Source organism: Amblyomma mixtum, chromosome 5 (assembly GCF_055824585.1).
Source record: "Amblyomma mixtum isolate Tamu chromosome 5, ASM5582458v1, whole genome shotgun sequence".
NCBI classification, from domain to species: Eukaryota; Metazoa; Arthropoda; class Arachnida; order Ixodida; family Ixodidae; genus Amblyomma; species Amblyomma mixtum.
The window spans coordinates 109,253,822-109,276,470 of record NC_143016.1 but is presented as its reverse complement, the minus strand read 5'-3'; the positions used below and the strand labels follow the sequence as shown (position 1 = coordinate 109,276,470).

The 22,649-nt window shown below is 52.6% G+C and overlaps 1 protein-coding gene across 7 annotated transcripts in view; it reads right to left on the bottom strand.

The window, feature by feature from the left end:
* Positions 1–22,649, bottom strand: part of Ptpmeg (protein tyrosine phosphatase Meg) — a 293,236-nt gene that overhangs the window by 57,416 nt on the left and 213,171 nt on the right. The gene's annotated exons all lie outside the window — the stretch shown is intronic.

The window sequence follows — 22,649 nt, the reverse complement described above, 5'->3', positions numbered from 1 at the left end:
CAGCAGCGCCACTCCAGCATGCCGCGGAAGCACGCGCAAGATAGCACCGCGGGCGCCCCGCTTGACCCACAATAGTGCGCGCGATGCAGCGAATCGGCCACAGAGAGTGACAACGCCGCTCAGGAGCGAATAATGACGGCGGCAGAGCACAATACTGACGGGCCGGCCATACAGCGTGAGGTGGGCCCTGTAAGAGCATACAAGAGCAGCCCGTTGTGACATAATTCTCTCTCGGGGACACGTCGCGTTCCATTCACGACGCTGCCGCCGGCTCGGCGGGGCGCAACGGGGTCGGCCGACCGTGCAGAAAGGCGGTCGGCCGCGTGGTTCGGATGATAACCTTCCTCCCGAAGGCTCCGCGCGTCACTTCCCTGTGCACGGGCTCGCCGACGCGCTGCGTGGCGCGAGTGCACTGCGGTTTCCATCCCTTGTGTGTGTACACGTACGGGTACGGCGTGGCCAGTCACGTCTGCCCAAATCCTGGGAGAGCGTGGGCACTGAACAGTCTCGCGGCCTCGAAAGGCGAAAGATGTGGAAAGGTGCGATCAATGGTCAGCACTGGGCTTTCAGTGGTGGTCTGAATGGCCAGACGTACAGGGAGGCGGCCGAAGGTAAAATGGAAGACGCGACAGCGCGGAAACCCGACTGGTGAATCCCACGGCACACGAGCCGAAAAACATCTGCGCGGAAAGACTGAGCAGAAGGTGCGCACCTCAATTTGTTCCAGCAAAAGTACCCACGAGCGAATGTAAACGTGGGCAACATTCAGAAGAAGCAAAGTATCATCTATATTGGCGTGGGCAGACTCGTTTCTACCAATGTATCAACACTGGGGCACTGGCCATGTAACACATGCTTTCGTCATGCAGGCGAGGAAACGAAAGACAGAGGAAAGGCATCGGCAAAGGGCATATCTGTAGTAACGCTACGAAAAGAAGACGTCGTTCCGTCGCTCCCGACTGCGGTCTCTTTGCCCTCAAAGCTTTAACGCCCCAGACCAGTTTCAACTAAGCGGCCTTTTTTCCATTTAGCTCCGCTTCCAGAAGCCACGCAAATGCCCCCGCCCCCCATCACGAAGGCAACGCTGCAAAGGCGCGTCTCCGGGAAGCCGCAAGCGACGGCGGACGCACAAGTGGTCCCCCTCGCGCAACAAGTGACCCCTCGACGCGTCCCGGCGTTCTCGGAGGCCCTGCGGTGTCTCCCAGAACGAACGCCATCGCGACCTCGTGGAAGGGAACGTTCCCGGAAGGCGGGCTTTCGGGAACGCGCATACCACGCGCTGTTCGAAGCACATCGGTGCAACCGCGCGCGACCAAGCCTCACACGCGCAGCTGGGGCGCGAGAGAGGAGCGCTCCGCTGTTCCGCGTACACATCTTTCGCGCACACGCACTCCAGCCTGCTCCGCTAAAGTTTCGGGACAGACTGGAGACACTACACAGCAGAGCGAATACGCAGAGGCCGCAGAGACGGCGGGGGTTCAACAGCGGGACGTCTGAGCCGATTCCCCGACTCCGGTTCCTTCTAACTACCGACCAGATGCAGAGATAGAGAGGGAGCTTGCTACAACACGGGGAAACGTTATCGCGTTTCCAGACAACACTCGCCGCGACGATACGCACTATCGCCCTCCTTTTTTTTTCCAGGGATCGCGTAGCCGGTCGATGAGCCGCACCTTCGGCTACGCCGAGCGCGATGCAGCCGATTGCGCGCGGGAAAGTGGCAGTCGCCATTCCTTCCGACATTCCTCGAAAGACGGCTAAACGCTCAAGAAATGTCCGGTTCGGTAGTCAACTTTTTCTTCCGTTATCGTTCCTACAGCCACTCAAGCGATTACAGCGACAGTTACGATCCGCACAGAACAGGGAGGATAACACCACTGAAGGGCAGAACATTCCAGAGCGGACACATCCGTGAAGACGCCGCTATTTATGAGCGAGGCAGGCGAAAAAAACAAAGTTAGGGGAACACTTCAGCTTGAGCTCCGCCTTAAGGATATGACGCGACAGAATTAATGGTTAATTCCTGCTTTCTTTCTTCATTAGTGACTGTTTCTAATTTCACACACTCATTAGCATACATCAGCAGGCATACTAGACCACATGATACACCGCAACGAACGAACGAGCCTCACTGACCTAGGGACAGCGTGCCTTTCACGCAACCCAAGGGTCATGGGTTCGATTCCCAACTAAACACCCCAATTTTCTTTTCAGCGCAATTAGTTCATTTCACAACCTTAGCATACGTCACAATGACCTTTCGGCCATGCTAGGACCTCACAGACAGAATTTAAGTGGATATTTAATCGTTTCCATTGCACAGCTCAACATGCGACGTCACAACCCTCTCGGCCAATCATGAATGAGTGTGACAACGCACACGGCTTTTCTTCCGAACGTTCGCTCTAACGCTGTCACGTTTAAAAATCGAAAAATAGCCACGGGTCGCCCATGCCGACTGGGTGTCCGGCTTCTAGGGCTCGGCCACTCCCAGGCCACGGTCTCCGGCGGCCGCTCCTCTGAACTGACCCCACACAATGCGCGGCGGGACGCCGTTTCGACACTGTTTGTCTCGTGAGGACTGCAACGTTGCTGTCCGTGTCAGCGCCCTCAAGCCGAAATTTATGATGGGAGGAACCCGAACATCGTCGCTGACCGACCACTTATTCGCCACAAACGACGTGCTTGTAAAACGGTTGGAGGAAGACTGTGGAAAAGAATGGCGCGACAGTTTTTCTTTTTTGAAAGGGCACATGTGGCCCGACCTTGTGTCGCCATGTAGTATTCGAATTAAAATGACTCCACCACCATTAACACGGTATTCGACATAACGTCTACACTGTAGACACCACCCTTACATAAGCTATGTATAAAGTTCTGACCTGAAGGAAAAAGTGTTACGGTTCTAATGCAGTTACACCGAAAAAAACGTGTGAAAGCATGCGCTCAGCCTGGCTGCATGGCTCATGGTGGCGATATTAGACTCAGGTTAAGCTCTGATCGTGATCTGACTTGTTCGCGTCACAGATGGAAGTTGATGAATACGACGATGTGCAACGCACAGCGTAAGATTGTGTTAGAGCGAAACAAAACTGCGCGAAGAAGACGGGACAAAAGAAAGGCACGAATACACACACACACTAGCCCAACATCATGTCTTACTAAGATTGTGTGTTGCAGTTTAACACGATGTGTGATCGGCTGCGGCGATAGCGTAGTGCTCTCGTGCAGTGGCCAGCGAAGCTGACCTATTTGTTTGGTTTGGTTTGGTTTGGTTTTATGGGGTTTAACGTCCCAAAGCGACTGAGGCTATGAGAGACGCCGTAGTGGAGGGCTCCGGAAATTTCGGCCACCTGGGGTTCTTTAACGTGCACTGACATCGCACAGTACACGGGCCTCTAGAATTTCTCCTCCAAAGAAATTCCAGCCGCCGCGGCCGGGATCGAACCCGCGTCTTTCGGGTCAGCAGCCGAGCACCATAGTCACTGAGCCACCGCGGCGGCTTGACCTATTTGTGCTGCCGCGAGTTCGAAACCCAGTCGCGGCAATATTTGTTTAATTTCTGCATCCTCAAGGTCAGGGACGCCACAAGATTCCTGGTTGGGCTTGACCCCGTGAAGTAGTGTTTTCGTACCAAAAACGCCGGCCACAGACACCGCATTCGCTATCGGGCCAAGTGGCGGGGTTCTTGCAGCACCCTCGGAACGCCTGAACTCTGGTAATTACCCAGACCCTCGGGAGATTCAGAGCGTTCGCGATGCAATGAGAGCCATGATGAACAGCCCATAAGGAAATATACCCTGGACAAACGCCCTACAGTTGCTTTTGCCATTATAGTGTTCGTGCGAATACGCGAAGAGTCTGTCAAGAGTTCAGGAAAAGCAATATCTGCGGGGAAAAAAAAAATAATTTCCGTCTTTGAACGCAGCCTAGAATAAATTACACGCAGACAAATCTGAGTGCGCGCATTACAAGTTGCATACGTAAACCGTGAGCAACTCTCCACGGATTCGATGACGTTTATTTAATCTCCGATTTCGAGTTCCATAATCTTGCGAATCAAGAGAGCACGCTGCAGAGCTATGCAGTGCTGCATGATGTGAAGAAGTAGGCGCGAGAACCAGACGAGAGACACAAGCTGGTGACCGACTTCTTCACACCGTAAACTTGTGATTGCGGGTGCACATCTACAAGAAATCAAGCGACAACTATAGGCTTCACCCGAGAATGCCCACAGACCTCTATAGGAAGCAGAGAGTAAAGTTAATCGAGCATCGCATTCGCACAACCGAAGCTAACAAGTGGATGGGTCAGTCGCCAGCCGCCTCGAAGCGTTCCGCGCGGCTTTCTAAACGGAGAGAAAAGAGAGAGAGAAGGGAAGGAGAAAGAACGGAGGAACTAATAAAATCGACCGGATACCCCGTTTCTCCGAAGCAAAACGATGCTGAGCCCCCATGCAGCGTTCGAGCAATGCAAAAATAAAGAAAAACCGCCACTCTCGCAAACGTTCGGGAGAACAGAACGAAGCCCAACGATTCCGAAGCCCGAGAAGCAGCGCTGGGCTGCTGCGGACATGATGCATCGCCGCGCTTCGAACTTCCCAGGAACCGACGGAGGCCGAACATCTGCGCACTGACGATAGCGAACGCGTGCGCCTGCATTTGGAACAATATTGCTCCCTTCTTTCCGCTCGCCGGAATACTTTAGTAGCACTGGCGTATCGTCGATCAAAAAAAGAAATAAAAGAAGCAGAACGGTGACTCGCACGTCAGAATTGCCTGTTCCGCGCTCGAACAAAAGGACTGACGGCGCGCGTCAACAGGAAGTTTGGAAACATTTGCGCAGCTTATTGCGTCGAACACGAGCGAACGGCCGGCACTGAAATATGCAACAGCGACCTTTCCGGGGAAGCGCGCGTTGCAGCAGATTGATTCATGCCAGCGAAGGCTGCTTGCAGAAAGAATCGAGCCGAGCTGTTGCCTAACTTAAACGGGAGGGGGGGGGGGGGGGGGGGGGGGGGGGGGGGGGGGTCGAGGATAAAAAAAACAGGAGAGGAAAGAAAATTACGCCCTCACAGAGAAGAGACGTTTCAAAATGGCCCCGTGAGGCTGAATAAACGTGGCCGAACAAAGAAACCAGACATGCGTTTTATGTTATTAGAGTCCGCGAATACAAAACTCACGGCATACAGATTACGCGTACAACGACGCTCTCTGAAGGATCCAGTGCTTTCCCAGTGCACGGAAAGGGACCCTCGCGTAGTTACGAATGCAAAAGGAGACCTGAATAGTCGCGCGTTAACCTTCACGGGCGCTGCAAGGCCGTGCGTGTCCAACGGGCGAGCACAATACAGCGATCGCACAGACCGTGTTCAGGGAAAAAGAAAAGAGAGAGAGCAGCGATGACACGTGTGCTTGCCATAGAAGGGAATGCCGTTATCGATTACGATGACAGTACCAGTACTGCTTTGCTGAGAAAACAAAAACACAAGACGATCAGTGGCCAAAGAACGCCATGGCACCACAGGTTATTTCCGTTTACAAAAAGGTGTGGTCAAAGGCCCACTTTCCGAGCATATCGCCCCAAAGGTTTGGTTTGGTTTATTGGGGTTTAACGTCCCAAAGCGACTCAGGCTATGAGGGACGCCGTAGTGGAGGGCTCCGGAAATTTAGACCACCTGGGGTTCTTTAACGCGCACTGACATCGCACAGTACACGGGCCTCTAGAATTTTGCCTCCATCGAAATTCAGCCGCCGCGGCCGGGATCGAACCCGCGTCTTTCAGGCCAGCAGCCGAGCGCCGTAACCACTGAGCCACCGCGGCGGTGTATCGCCCCATAGGAAGCCGAACACTAAGCCAGGAAAAGTGGACGGAAAAACGGCGGTGGGCGCCCGGCGGCACCGGGAATCGAACCCTGCACCTTCCGCGTACGAGGCGGATGCTCAAACCATTCGGACAGTGCTACAGTAAGAAGAGAGATAAAGGGGCTTCATGTCTGGAACCTTAGGAAAGAGTTAAAGGAATCGGGGCTTTCCAGGCACATGTATAGTTAGCTATCCGGGGGTGCAGTTCTCGAAACGCGCTCGTGCGACCAAAACACGAAAATTGTGCAGCCCAAGTGGCAATCATTTTTCTCTCTCTCTCTCCTTTTTGAAACGAGCCGTCTACGAAGAGGAACATTAGCAGCGACGGACGACGGAGTTAAAACGTTAAACGCGGCAGGGCAGGCGAAAGCTGAAAACGGAACGGGGCGGCTCCGACTCACCGTCAAGGAAAAGTCCTTGGGAACCTGACGACACGGAAACAGCGTGGCAATGTGAAGCGTCCTGAAACGCTCCAGGCCTGTCTGTCTCGCTCGATTTTTTTTTATGCGCATATGTGCGCACGCGAGTTCAGGGTGTGGCAAAGGGCTCACTGTGCTCTTAGAAGAAGCGAGCCCGGTATAACAGCCAGTTAATTCGAATTCCGGGCGACGCCCTGACTGCTTGATATCGGCCATCCAGTTTAGCTTACCTTTTCGCTCTTGTAAGCTCAATATCATCAGCATCACATTTTTTTTTTTTACCGCTCTGCCCTTGAAGTGTCCCCGGGATTGTGCGGGCCTCATAAACATGTCAAGAACTGACCGTTAAGGTGAGCCCTTTTGAGATGTTTACGAGCCGACCAGTACGAATATAGTGTAAAGGCGGTTGCATTCATAGTATTGTATTAATAGTGTTAGTAGTTAACAGACTTCCCGTTCGTAAAAGTCTACAATCATCAATTAACAGGCTGAGAGGCCGGCCGGACCTGCGAAATGATCCAGGGCATGTACAGGGCACCCAAGTCAGCCACGTAACAAACAGCAGACATGCACACGGCCGATGGGGGAGGGGCACAGTGTCCACACAGTGTCAAAGCTGGAGGCGGATGTCTATAACGCTCACCGGGCAATCGGATAACTTCCGCCCGGAAGTGGCACGCAAGACAAAGGCGAGCTGACCGAGCCCCCGCCGATGACGGCGACGCAGACAACGGGCGGGGGCCCGCGACGAAGTAGATCGACACGGACCACTCGGCAATACCCTTCCAGCGCCCCCCCCCCCCCCCCCCCCCCCCCCCCCCTTTCCCTTCCTTCCTCCTCCTCCTCCTCCCCCCCCCCCCCCACACTCCCCGAATACAGCCGCGGACGACGCATGCGGAATGCCGGCCGACAGATAACGCGCCCTGACCACCGGCGACAGAAACAATTGCGGCCGATACGGAGTTTCGGAAATTGGAGAAACATTCCGCCAACCAGAGAGAGGCCAAGGACCTTAAACACTTTTACAAGGACACGCGCAACTGCAAGCATCGCACCTGCGTATCTTGGGAGTGACTGCATCGCCCCAATTTATTTATTTATAAAATACTGCTGGCAGCCCATTGGCGGCCAAAGCAGCAGTGGGTATAGGGAAAGCAAACAATAAAAAAAAGAAGCATGCTAGTGACGTTCACATGCAAGTATAAAATGAACATCGTGCAGAAAATCGAAAAAAAAACCCGAAGAAAAATAGAAACAACAAATCACCAAAAACACTAATCAACGTATTACCTCAAAGCAAAATACACGGAGCGGACTCCGCGCTGTGATGTTTAGCTGCATTCTATCTTTTTTCGCAGTTATGATTAAAAATAAACAAAAAATAGTTTCCGAGGAAAGGAAAATGGCGCAGTCTCACATATCTCGATGGGCACCCGAACCGCGCAGCAAGGGAAGGGAGGAAGATGGGAGTGAAAGAAAGAGAGAAAGAGGTGTCATAGCGGAGGTATCGTGAATAATTTCGACCACATCGGACAGCATACAGGCGCCTTTTGCGCTTCACCTCCATCGAAACGCTGCCTCCGTGGTTGGGCTCGAACCCAAGTACTCCGGCTCAGTAGCCGAGCGCCCTAACCACTGAGCCACCGCGGCGGGTTTCATTTACGATTTATCCAACAGATATTCCGAACAAAAGGCGAGTAGGTAGCAGTTCGCACTAAGAGCGACGGCCTCTCTACTCGTCACCTTCAAATGCGAGAGCAGCATCGCGCTTACCTGCACGTTGATCAAACAATTTCATTTCATTACTTATTCAGACAGATTAAAGTCGCTAGGGTCTGCCTCCCAGACAGACCAATGATACCTGGGGATACGTACGTACACGTACAGTCGGGGACAAAATTCTGTGGACCGCGTGTTCCTCAAACGAAGCCGACAGCTCTACTATTAGCCGGCGACCGGAGACCACACTTGTGAAGATGAAAACAAAATCTTGTTCTTTCATCTCGAAAAGTGTGGACTCCAGCCGCCGGCTAATAACAGAGCTGTCGGCTTCGTTTGAGGAACACGCGGTCCACAGAATTTTGTCCCCGAATGTACGTGCACCGTCTATTACACCGCAAAAGGCGCCGGCAAAAAAAAAACTCAAATAGCATCAGTGTGACTATTACGGGGTGCGGGCAGGGACTCGCTAGTAACATGTTCGGTTTCCGGAAACAAATGGCGGCCGGTTCGTTTTAACGCGCCGAATTTACGACGGCGTGCCGCCCAGCACGCTAGCGACATCAACAGCCGCAACCAGCCCAGGCGGTTGCCGACGCGGCGAAGGCATACGCTACGTATATGGGGCGCGCTTTGACAAATGCCAGATTTACGAGTGAGACGCCGCTGTCGAGGAGCACAAAGGTGCCGCTCCTGGAAGCCTCGCCGTCGTCCCGTCGAGGAAGTTGTTCCTTAACGTGTTTGTACTGCAGTTTAAATATTTTTTTAGAGGGATACGTGACGTCTGATATGATGCATGTGGTAGTGCGCGCAATTTATTAGAATTCGGCGAGAAAAAAAGTAACTGTGCACAAAAGAAAAAAAAAAGATGAATTGCACGTACGCCCCCGAAACGCACTAGGTACGACTTCTGCAGACACGCGTTCGCACCGACTACCCAGACCACGTCGTTGTTGTTGCTGTTGTCCTCAAGGCTAAATGGCGCCTATACCCATAGCGGGGGTTTGGCCAAGACACAAGCGGTGGCTGGAAGATGCTCAAAAATGTTCTTCACGAATAGATTTAAATGAAGACTGGTTGATAGAAATTAGAGCCCCTCGTGCTGTTGCTACTGTTTGCCTCTTCAAACATGGAACATACTCACGAGGGTGGGACTGGGAAGCGTTTGGTGAGGAATGCCAGAGAGGATGGTTGTAGGGGTGGCAAGGTAGAGAATTCAGAGCATACGAACGAGGCCATATCTGATTATTATAATTCTTCTCCCGTTACTTTTCTCTTTTTCAGCTTCAACTTCTTCCAAGCTGACTATAAAAAACGTAAACAACTTATGCTTCTCTACGCGGCCACGCTCTATCGTTACCCGCTCAATTTCTGAGCGCGGGCGCGAAATTTACTTGACGAAAATCTGGCGCGCAAGACCTAGGACGCATTTCTGCATTTAAATATACAGGAGGGAGGTAAAAAAGGGTACATCCAAAGTCGTGCCTTTCGAAAGCTCACTGTAACGATGCATGCTCTTTTTCTTCTTTTTTTTTCAATCACTGGACATGTTCTTCGCGAGGAGGGTGTGGCGCGCCCCAATCACTGCAGAGTTTGTTAACCTCCTCGAGGGAACATCATATTTCAGTTCATTACAGAGTCCGCGGCTACTTTCGACGCAATTACCACGAAACGTGACGCACGGCCGCGGGTACTGCATCGATCTGGCGCGTACATGCACACACACCGAGGTAACCCTGGCAACTACAAGCCGACCAAGTGCGAAGCAGTAATAAGACGCGACAGCGAGATTCGAGACCGCACGCAAGCGACCCGCCCAGCAAGCGAGTGGAATGCCGTTATTATAGCACACGCAAGGAAGAAGAGCTTGCCAAAACGTGCGAGAGAATTAGGGACATTTAGAATATGGAGACCCTATCGGTTTATGGGCATAGGGGAGTAGCAGGGCGCCAGTGCGCAGGACAATATCGATAGGGTTACCCTGTTCTAAAAGACGGCAGCGAAGGTCGCGAACCACTCGGACCGCCAGTGTGGAGCAGGAGCGGAGGAGAGAAGCGATGCTAAAGAGAAATGCATGCAAGCAGGTTCCCGAGAATTTTCCAATTTCACTATTTCCAGTGCGCCACAAATTTAGTGAGGCGCTCATACGAGCACGGGACAGACAATAATTCCCCCCTCCGTTCTCCTTTCCTGTATTTATATTTTTTTTTTCAACGTATACTGTACAGAGCAACATGGCCCCGATCCGTCGCCATGCGAATAGCTGCACCCCCGGCAACAGCCTCAAGCTGTGCTCTTCCAGTGGCTCATTCAATATACACACGCAGCTCTCGGAAGCGCGTTCCCGGGAAAGACAAAAACACGTAGACCACGCCACACTTACGAGTAGAAGGCTGCCGTGACGCAATACGCAGAGCTGCATAGCTTGAATCTCGGACAGGCACCGCACTATATATAAGCACCCAATCTATCTGCCAGCACGCTTTTTCTAGCTTTTTTGTCTTTCTCTTTTTTTTTCTGCAGTTTCTCGGAACAGGCCGAACGCGTTCCTACATCAGTGCCCGAGGACGCTTCCCAAGACATTCGCATTTCGGTTTAATTAAACTACAGCAGAGAGCGGTGGCGATCAAGCGAATCTGAGGCTAACAACAACGGGGTGACGGCCGATGCGGTGAAATTCGACGAAACACGTCAGAAAAAACAACAACAAAAACACGCACATCGGCAGGGAACTGACAGCGGCGGCTCATCCGTCGACATCGAACGCACGCTGTCCATTCCCCCCCCCCTCCACTTAACGGGGGAGATCGCCAGTCCTTCTCGCGCCAGCGAGCGCAGTCTCGCCTTTAAATATAACTTTGTTTTCTCTGTCGGCTCCCAGCGCCGCAGATTTACGCGCGGTTAGCAGCGGCCCCTTTCTGCTTTTCCGCGAATTTCGTCCGGCGCGTTTCCGTCCCCGCGGCGGTACCGGGAATCGCCCCCGCGGCCATCCGCAGACCGCGTGCGCGCCGCCGCCGGCTTCGGCCGACGTTGCCACCCGGCTCGCGCAGTGATCGACGCTCAAACACCACACGTTCTGGAGGCAGAGGAGGGTTCGCGCGTAGACAGAGCGACCGCCTCCACTCTTCTGTCCAGCCCACGCCGTTCAGATAACGCCCGGAAAGAATACATACATAGGCATACAAACTGTCTGTGAGATGGCGCGAAAACGTTGTTCTGAGAGGGTTTCTCCAACAAAAGACGACGAATTTCTCCTCGGAGCACTGACGAAATAAGAGAGGCTTTATTCAACAGGTTTCCAGAGTCCGCTGTACGCCGAGAACGCGGAACCCCGTGCGACCAGCCAAACAGTACCACCTACTCATTCGTGCCTCTTGCAGAAGTGCCTGCATGCGCACCATTAGCGCGGGTCCCCTGAGTACGCCTCACCGTGCTCGCAAACATCTGCACACAAGCGTGGGGCTGGAGAGAGCAAACACAGCTCTGGTACCGCGGACGGCGTTCCACACCACTCTCGCTGCATCCCCGCGGGTTCCAGGAACCGCTCCTGGCGCTACCGTCGTAGGCTCTGCTCTTTCTCTTTCTTCCCCCGGCCGCCGCAGAAGCACCGCCGACTGGGCCGCGCGCGCGCGCGCATACCGAGAACGATGGCAAATAAAGATCACCCCCCCCCCCCCACCCCTCCCCGCTTTTTTTCCAGCTGCCCCCGTCTTCTAAATCTTACGCCGCACTGTTTCTCCTTGCCGCCTATCTCTCTGAAGAATCGTTTCCCTTTATACCGCACGCATATCGCACATGATACTCAGTACCTGTTGCTTTCAGAAAGAAGCAAAAATACAGAAGGAAGGATTTCAATGCTCCGCTCATCGTACAATATGCGATTGAAAAACCGATTCTTCGGAACTGCAGTGCCACTAAAGAAAGAAAGAAAGAAAGAAAGAAAGAAAGAAAGAAAGAAAGAAAGAAAGAAAGAAAGAAAGAAAGAAAGAAAGAAAGAAAGCGCACAAAGGAAAGCCCGCGACCACTGCTCTCTTTCTACCAAATGCTTACGAAATGCGTTAGCAAATATGCTAAGCCGCGACTCCCGTTGCAGGCTTCAGGGCTTAGAGGAAGCGACGCCATCGGGGCGAGAAGTCGGTCGGCTTCCGGAAACTTTGAAAATATGCTAGTATAAACTATTTAAACAAGTTACCAGCAAGAAAAAGTTCGAGAACAAACAATGAGCGGTAAAGCCGAAGGGAACAAAAGAAAATCTGCTTTTGGCGTGCTACTGCCGTCAGTTCAAAAGACAGTTCAAAAGACAGGCTGCGCCAAACGTGGATGTAGTGAATATTACAGGGGAAATGTTTTCAGGCATTCGCTTCAAGTAAAAAAAGCTTTTTTTTTTGCAAATAAATAAACCCCCGCCTCCAAATAAACTGACATTTTTTCTTTATTAAATAACGAAAGTGAACTAAGTTACCATTCCAGTGAAAGTTTGCAATGCCCTCTATTCCAGGAGCACATCACTTAATTTTCGATATAATCTCCATCAGCGACGACAGACCAATGAAAAAAAATTAGACGCTTCAGGGTTGATCGCTCGACATACGCACTGCCACCAACTGCTGCCAGAGGGCGCACCTAGCGCACTATCACACTATCACTATCACTATCGCACTATCACTGGTGGTTGAAAAGCAGAGATGTGGCATAAGGTTAGAATAGTAGGAAACCGTAGGCAAAGTTGATGGAGAATCTTAATGAGAATTGCCAACACAGTAAACAAAAAAAATAATAAATAAAGAAAAGCTGAGCATGGTGGCAATTGCCACCACCCCGTTTCAAAGGGGGCGCTCCTATCCATCCATCCATCCATCCATCCACAGGGGCTTTAACTACCACACACACCGCAATGAATGCAGCAAACAGATCATGGGGGCGACAGCTCGTGTGGTATTACGCCAGCTTCTAGCAACAACAGCAAAGGTAAAACAATCACGAAATTCACAGCAGTAGTACTTCTATGTGAGCCGGTGCTATAACCACCTCCCGAGAGCGGGCGACGTAAATAGAGTCCGTTGCGAGAGGAATGCACTTCGGGCTCCTGCGGAAGACGCCGTACAAGCAAGCACAGGAATACTGCTTCGAAACATTCCCAACGCTCCGAGCATGCCCGCTAGCCCGACAGCCAGTCTTTGAATTCTTCCGTCACCGAAGCCATGCGTCAGGGAGGTCAATGCCCTCGCACAGGGCCTCCCTTCCTCTCAACCATTTCCGAAGTCGGAACATGCTTGACAGTGCACATTTTATTGTCTGACACGACATTAGAGCAATGCAATCAGAATAAAATTCGAAAGCAAGGGAGACGGAGAGAGAGAAAAAAGAAAAAGCAGAGTGACGTTGCCAATGGCTTTTCTAGAGACACCTGGAGGCATTTTGACGTAACGTGCTCGGAAGGCTCCGTGCAAAAGCTCACCAGCTTTAAGCTGTCCCGAAGAAAAGCTCATCGCTCCGGACGAAAACTCACTGCACCAAGGCTTACATCTGCTGCGTGACTTCGTGCCAGAGTACCTCACGTCTGATTGGAATTAGGTTACCTCCGGTTTAAGGGTGGAGTTAGACTTAGGTCAGGTTTTAAACAGAAGCGTTAGCAATAAACAATAAACAGGCAGCCTTCGGTGCGGCGAACTTTTGTCCGAGGCCACGAAAGATAGCTGTGCACTTTAGTTCGGGTCAGTTCGAAATCTGGCCAGCTTTTGATTGGGATTCGCACCCGACGACTATACTCTCTTTAGCGAAACTATAGCGCTCAAAAGGTTTCTATCCTGGGTCACGCTGTGTGGCTCGTTATCATCCATCGCCAACATTCCAGTAAAGTTTCGCCTCTTTCTTTCTTCTAACAAAAGAAGCGAATAGGTTCTTTTTCTCTTCTTTCTTCTGCACCAGGGGTGCCCCGTCGGAGACGGCTTGTTATTACTTGAAGGCTGAAGGTCTATAGGTGATGATACTTGCAAACAACAGAGAACTTGCAGGGGATATAACTTGAAGCTTTATATACAATAGTTTACATATATATACAAGTTGAGCAGTGAGCACAACAACAACATGGAACTGGCTAACATTTAGGGGAGGCCCCTACTCGGCGTAGCCGAAGATGCGTTACATCTATCTCCGTAGCCCAGAACCCCCTCTTCCGGGCTCCGGGACCCAGTTTTAAAGACACATGGGCCCGGCCCACATTCATCAGCATCCAATCGTGTCAAACCCTTAACACGATTGGTTTTTAGCCGCGTGGTCCGCCCTCCAACTTCCTTAAGGCACATAACTCTCTCTCAAATGTACATATTGCAAAAAGGGCATCATTTTCCCTTAAAACACAGTACATTCCGAGAATTCACACACATACGGATTGGCCCCCCGGGTTACGTGCCCCGCCCCACACATCCACCGTAGTAAACAAACTCTCTCCCCTATGGAAAGAAAAAGCAAAACACATAAGAACAACATGTCAAAACACTGCCACGGGTACGTTTGTCTCCCCAGTCCCCGTGACATTGACGCTTCCCGGCACTAGGGCAATTGTCGGCCCCAACCCAGCTGCGACCGTTGCAAACATCGCCCGGGAGCGCAGATCCACTTTCCGATAAGAGTCGGATCACAATGGACTGCCGAAGCCACCAGTTGTCCTCCGGGGTCGGGGCGGCGACATAAGTCGAGATGGCCGCCACTGTCCCCAATTAAGCAGGTGGCTGTGCTCGTTCTCTCCGGTGGTGTCTGTGAAGCCGCGGTGAGCTGTCGGCGTAAGATGAAACGGCGGCTTGACCTTTTTACGCTCTTGGTTCTTTGTGCACTGGCACAAAGCGGCCCCGGCGCGAAACAAGCGTCCTTCCCCAAAAGGGGACAATGGGAGGCATTGGGTGCGCCGGCCGCTCCCTCCCTGGCTGCTGCTAGCTGCTGTCTGCCTTGCGCGTCACCCGCTGCCGCCCGCTGGGGCCTCCGGCAGCGACGGGACCCCCCCAAAAAAACGGACGTTCGTAATTGCCTCCCAAAACGAAAGCCGACTGCCTCCGTCCCCATTTAGGTTTCACACAATACGCCGGGTGCCGGCGATCGTCGCAAACGCCGTCTTGGCATCGGCAAAAGCCTACTGATTCCTTACAATTCCTATTCACTTGAAGGCGAAAGGAACTCCCGTTCTCACACCTCAGATGTTCTGGACTTACACGTGTGCTGCAAAAGCCCCTCCCTCCACGGCTTAGAAGCGAACCCCTTCGGCTTCTACAACATTGCTACATCACAAAGAGAAAACTGCAGTCCAAGAATCCGTGTTCCTATCCGGCAAGGCGATACATAAGTATGCAATAGCGTTCTGGCGCAAGTCCTCGTGTTGGTGTGAATAGGCTAGAATCGTTTTCGAGTCACAGCTGGCGCGCTTACCATGCAACTTCGCCACAGCACGCGCACTGGCGGAGAATCTCCAAACACGTACGGTCTTCGATAAAACAAAAACAATCATAACCCGTACATCGCGGGACCCTTCTTACTAACTATCTCACACATAACTGCGTGCCCGAAACAAACAAGGAATATATCACGTAATCAGCCGTCAGCGCTTAATTAACATATTGGTCCGTGTCCTACAATGAGCCGTGAGCAGTGTACAAAAGTGCAGTCTCCCCAGCAAACACGTACATCTCGACATGACAATCAGCAGACACCCCTTGCCAAAATAGCTTCCGAATGTCCACATCCCTGAACTGAGCTCGACAGATCAACTAAGACCCTAACAGACACTGTGCGGTACAGGTGAGTAAGGGCCAGAACAACGTTAATTTGATGCACCAGTCGACCTCGTCAACGCCGCTTTCAAAGAAAGCGCGCTCATATACCGCCTGTTCCTCATTGTCTTTGATTTCCGCGAAAAGGCGCGCGCTATAGTTTCTGGCGAAATCCGGACGGCACGCTTCTCCAAACGCCGGCCGTGCTATAGTTGCCTGCGAATAGTGAGCTGCTTTCCCACCTCTCGGTGTCTTTTCGTGCCACGCGTAGCTGCTCTGAGCGTCACGGAGAGGTCGAGTTGCTTCCGAGAACGCCACACGTGAAAGTGTGGCTACGTGTAGGACCAACTTAATTCTATTCCTAACACACCGCCTCATGAAATAAACCCGCTGACTAAAAAACAACAGACCAAACTTCCTGTACTTTCCGAGTAGCGAACTGACGGCTCCACCTCAAGAAATAAACCAACGACAAAAACAGAAGCGAACAACTCAATGGCGCTCGCTCCGGCGACGCGACGGAAATGCTTGTGCGGTCGCCGTTATGAACCATACGCTCACTGACCACACGCCGATTTGTTTTTAATTTTTTATTTTTCGTTCTTGGCGTCTTGGTTACCGTCATCTTCTTTAAATACCGCGACATCGGTTATATTCAACGCTCATGGATCCCTGGGACTCCTCACACCACCCCTAACGCAGTGGTGCAGCGGTGAAGCGATGCGCCACTGCCCAGCGATGGCAGGTGCTGCCACCGGTGGCGCTTGTGCAACCCAGGATGCTCTTCCCGAGCAACTCTTAGCGACCGATCGTTCATTTAACTGCCACTGCGGCACCTCTTTCTTCCTTTCTTCTCTCACTTCCTCCTCCATCCTTTCCCTTACGGCGTGGTTCATGTGTCCACCGAGATTAGTGAGACAGATAATGCGCCATTTCCTTCCCTCTGTTCCCTGTTTACCGCGACATGTCTTCTCTAATGACCACGCATAAAAAAAAAAAAGGCGTGGCATGCGGTGAGAGTATGGTAGAGGGCTCAGGATTAATTTCAACCAGCTGGTGGTCGAACGCGCGACATCGCAGGGATGTCTTTAGCATTTCGTCCCCATCGAACTTATGGTCGCAGAGGTTGGGATTCGATCTTAGAGCCTCAGGCTCAGCAGCTGAAAGCAATGTATCCACAAAGACACCGCGACGTTTCAGAGAACGACTGGCGAGGAGTAAGATGCAAATAGACGCTGAACACTTCCTGGTGAGCAGAACTATTCGGGAACGACACGAACAGAGCGGCAGCAGCGGCGGCGAGCTGCAACAAACTGGCAGGAAAGGCGCCACGCACGATGACTGAATCGGCGTGTCCCTTTAGACACCCTCTCGGACGGGTGGCCCATAGCTGCACCCGGCCTGAACCGCATTATCGAACGGTGCCCAGCTACATATTTCCTGGACAGTCCAAAAGGGGAGCACGCGCGTCTGCACCGTGGCACATAACAGCGCGGGCTGCAGCCAGGAGGCACAACAATGAGGGTGCGCGAAGTGACCCCGATGCGTGATATTCTAATGGTTGGCGTGCGTATAAGATGCGCCGAATCCGAAAACCGCGGGTGCGGGGAAGAGCAGCAGCCGGAAGACATCCCGGAGAGAGCGCGGCCGGGGCGCGCGTGCGAAAGAAATGACCCGTTCGCGCGCGCGCGCGCCCGGTAGGAACGGTCACCCGCGAAAGGGGCGCCAGACAGGGGTGGGGGGAGTCTCATGCTCTTCGAGCGGCGGCGGCTTCCGCGCTGCGCGCAGCTGCGGCACAGCTTCGGCAACATGGGAACACGTCTCCCTTTATCGAGCCAGAACAGCAGGAACACCTCCGCACGTGAGATTATTATTCGAAACGTAAGCAGCGATCGATAAATTGGGAATCTCCTGGCGATATATAACGGCGCTTGTGCAAACAACCAATGCGGGAGCGGTCAGGTTATTAGTATGCAGCGCACGACTGCTGCTGAAGTTCCAGTGAGACTCATGTCCTCTTTCTCTCTTTAAATTCCTAATCAGGTAGCTCTCCTCCGAACTCATTATCCTCAAGTTCACGCATTTTCAAGTTTTATGAGGAAATAAACAGAAATAAGATGTCTGAGTTCTAACAGTCCCTTTCATGACTGCGGGGTCAGTGGAAGGTGAGGGCTGCGTAACTACGGGCCAGTACGAATGCCCAGAGAGGCATCTCCGACCGGACCAAAGCAATAGCCTGCATGTTAAAGGGCAACTGAAAAGCTCTGGGAATTCGACGAGCTTAAAGAAGTCGAATGCATGAACACTGCAAGTAAAGAATTCGAAGTCTTTTTTTGTGCAAGCATTTCAAGTGGAGGCGCAATCGCCGAATGAAGGCGCGTAGGCGCTGAGGCTTCTCCGCAGTGCCCAGCTCCGGAGAGGGGCGCAGTGATGACGTCATACACAGCGGCGCTACGTTTACAGCGAAGAAACGGTTGCTTGAATGAATACCAAAGCCACCGAAGGTAAAGCCCACGAAGCGTTGTATGGCGGCGTCGAACGATGACGCACGGTAGCATGAGGGCTGTGGCAACGGAAACCTGAAATTTCGTCGAAAACGACAAGTTTCTCCGCACTTCTCCGACGCAGTGCGGAGAAGCCTGAACATCGTCGCTTTTATAATCTGCGATTAAGCCACCCTTCCCCCTAGGAGCTTCATATCCCTAAATTTTCCAATCATCTCGAATTGTCAAAATACATTTAAACTTCGCTTTAAGCGATTTTTCTTTTCATTTTTTTTTCTAGACTTCGTCATTCTATTTCAGACCTGGAGCCTAAAAAAGAATCGCGCGCGTTGCTCACCAATATATCTCTGCCCATTCGACCCGGGCGTCGCCACGGAGTTTGGCGGCCAACGCTCGGGGAGCTCTGTGGACATCGCCTCGGCGAACGGTGCCGCCGCCCACGCCCTCTCGTCCTGGCGGTTTTCCAAACGCTCGGAGAGCAACAGTAGGCAGTTCGCGGCTAACGCTGCAGTTGCAGAATCACGGCGCACACAGCAAGAAAATGTGTGGCAACATGAGTCGCGCGTGTGAAAAAAAAGCAGGCAGGCACCGAAGGGGACGACGGGGTAGGTGCGACGCGCTGGCGGACGGGCCAGTACCCTCTTAACGGTAGTCGAACTGCACTGTGTTTACCGCAGGGCCGACCCTTTCCCTCCCTGTAAAGAAACTCATATTGCACAAATACATGACAAAAAAAACTATGGGGGCACTTTGGCAGCCTAAAGTGCGCTAGGCGAAAGCCTTTGTCGCAGTTCTTGGACTGCCAATGACTGCCTATATGTTTGTTACGGCTGCACCGCTTGGGAGCCATCCTCCTCCACTAGCTGCCGCACACCGAGTGACGATGGAGCAGCGCTCGACGCCGCCGCGCCGACAGCTCCACCTGTCGACGAAGATGACGTCACCTTTCGGCAGCTGCGCTCGTCGATGAGTCACCCCAGGCGCTGGATGTAACGTCGGACAGACGGACGGGAGAAAGAGCCATTAGAGGCTTTCGCCTTTGAAGTGCAAGCATACCAAGCAGCGCATGTTCCGTAACACGCGGAAAGAAGAGGGCGCGCGACGAGCACTCGGAAGTACACAGCGAGACGGTAACCGGCAGGATTCGAACCGACTACCTCTGAGCAGGGAAGAACTCGCAACTATGGTTCCTAGAAATCCAGGGACCATACCACAACGGGCGAAAAGCCGACTGCATCGCCACCTCCTTAGTGCGGGGCAGCAAGAAACGAGCTGCCCGGCTGACGTTCACCAGGCGTGCCCTTGGCCCTTCGCGGCCCAGTGACGCGTCCGCTGACGTCGCCGAGGCCGCCCGCGGGCGAGGCGAGACGGAACCCGAGAAGAGTAGACGAAGTGACGACAGACACGCTGGCGAGTCCGCGGGGCGTCCGAAAACGAGCTCGGGGGAGACCACATCCTTCGGGGGAGCGTCGTCTCCGCACACACACACAGACACGAGCGCGTGCCTGTATGTACTCGTCACTCACCGACAGCGACGGCAGGCAGTCGTCGCAGTGGGCAGGGGATCCGTTTGCGGAGTCGCCGCGCGCGCGTGCTCTGGACCACGAGTTCGTCGGGCACGCCGCCGCGCGGTTCGGAGAAGCGCGCGTAGGACGTGTGTCCGCGTGCGGCAGCTGGCGACCATTTGGGAACATAGAAACAATAAAGTGGCGTAAAGATTGCACCGCGTAAGGCACTCCGCGTTACCAGGAAACCCGTCGAGCGGACAAGTTTATTCGTCCGGCAATACGTGACCCGGAACGACACGTGAGGTCACTGCGTTGTCGTCCGCGCGGGGACTCACCGAAGCAACCAATCGCTGGCCTTATCCGCCGCTTCTAGCGGTGAAGCTTTCATCGCTGGAGGGAGGAGCCGGAGGGCTAATAAATCGCCCATGAAAATAACCGGCGCTGCCGGGATTCGAACCTCCTGCGCACGAGGCTCCACCTGTAGGTTAGCGGCAAGGTGAAGTTCCATAATGCGTGTGTGCCAAAGTACAGGTGACGCACGACGACGTTTCGAAGCTTGCTTCATCTCGACGTGCAGCTCACTTTTGCCCATGACAACAGTTTTTTTTCTTTCCTTATTTTATATTAGAGTGACACATCAGAATCACGGCTGTTATATTTAGCGGGGAAAATAACAAGCGGCCAGACCAAGAAAATCATCTGCTACGAAAATATTTTCCAAAACCAATTTTCCACTCAGACCCAGAAAAACTACAAAAAAGAAAACTTCGACAACGCTTCGTTCGGCGTAAAATTGTGTGGCCTCCTACAGAAACATTACGTTAATGAGGCCCTCATCTCCTACGTCTGACAGCTTACTGCGTAAGGAGGCGCTCGAATTAGGCAGTTTTGATGCCTTACATAGTTTGGTAGCATGAGAGTGTTTCGAAAACCAGTGTGCTCTGCTGACCTTTGTTCAAGTTCCCCGAGCAACCAGCGCTTTGAAAAGAAACATCACTACCGCCTGAATAACTCGGTCTGTATAACTAAAGAAACGGTTTTTCCACTGCAATAAGAAAAACAAACAATTTTCTCCAGCCCACGACTCAGGCAAATAGACTTCTCTCCAAATCGTTACGCCAGCTTATCCGCAACGCTGCTAGCCTAACTCTTGGCGAGCACAGTTCAATGACGACACAAAGAGCCCCATCAAGCGCTAGCCCACGTAATCGACAGCCTACTCAACGCCAGGATTAGAAGGTGCAAACGTCATTAGTATTCCAAAGTGCACATCAGGGAAACCGACTTAACAATTACGAAAACGGCTCTATTGGCGAAAACGCGCCGAACAGAAAAGCTATCAGCTCAAAAAAAAAAAAAAGCCGCTGCACAAGTTTAAAGAACCAAAGGCGTCAGAAAAGGTCGGATCAGGGCGGCGCATAGACAGTGGTAGTAGCAAAAGCACCTTGAGTCCCACATAACAGAGCCCGCATGGGAGACGTGTAAGCTCACTTACGACGAGATAAAGACGTCGAGCAGACGAGATAGAGAGATGGAGAGAGAGAGAAAGATAGATAGAGTAGTGCACGAAACACAGAGGGAGATGGGGGCACAATGTTAACGCAGGGAGTTACAGCAGCAGCGACGAAGTCACCCGTGGCAGCAGCTCTCGGCCCAAAATCAATATCAGCCGGGAGGAGTTCCGGTGACCCATTTTGGATGCGCATTATACGCGTCGTATACACGCCTACGAGGGCCTTGCGCAAGACCGCGCGCGCGCTTGCATATACGTCTCGGAAACGCATGTATGGGAGGAAGGAGGGAGAGAGAGAGGGATAGAGGAGACGTGACTGCGGAGGGTCTCTTACGAAACCGCTCTCTTCCTGTTCTCACACAATGCGGGAAACACAGCGCGAGCCGCCGAAACTTGTCACACTTGCATTATTCCCCCTCTGTCCGCGCAAGCATGTTCAATTGCGACGAACATTGCGAAACGCTTCGGGGGCGCGCCTACTGAGAAGGCGATTCTTTTACTCGCCTACTGCCACCCCAGAGGGCATACGAGCGCATTTGAGGTGCTTCCAGGTATAGCGCACCGTGGACTATACAATCCTTTGTTGTGCCTCTACAGCCCCCCAAAAGTCCTCCTCTCCTTGTGTCCGTATTGTGCGCACATTCTCCTCTCTCTCGGTTCGAGCGCGCTCTGACGACCACGTTACGCACTTTCTTACGCAAGCGCGGAAACGGCGGGCGCCAGCAAACGAGAGAGAGCAAAATGTCATCCCGACAAAGAGACGCGTTACGTCACTAAATCCCCCACTCCACAGGGAGCAACTTGGATCGAAGGTAGTACGCAGGAGAAGCTCACACACAGCGGTACCCGCTCCTTCGTATTTACATAATGAGCAAACAAACAGGGCGGGAATCCATGTTTCGCTGTTCACTTGCTTCTTGGGGCCGCTGTTTGCGCCACTCTCTCAATTAAAGATAGTTCGACGAATATCTGTACCTACAGCGCTTTTCACACTTTACTGCGTTCTTCCTTTCGCTTTCAACAGAAATAACTAAATGAATAAATAACGCTAAGGTTGGTTGGTTTATGGGGTTTAACGTCCCAAAGCGACTAAGGCTATGAGAGACGCCGTAGAGGAGGGCTCCGGAAATTTCGACCACCTGGGGTTCTTTAACGTGCACTGACATCGCACAGTACACGGGCCTCGAATTTCTCCTCCAAAGAAATTCAACCGCCGCGGCCGGGATCGAACCCGCGTCTTTCGGGTCAGCAGTCGAGCACCATAGCCACTGAGCCACCGCGGCGGCGCTAAGGTTGGCCTATACGTCGGCTCACTCCGCCGGGGAAAAACGAAATGGCGAGCGGGGATCGATGAGAGGTGGG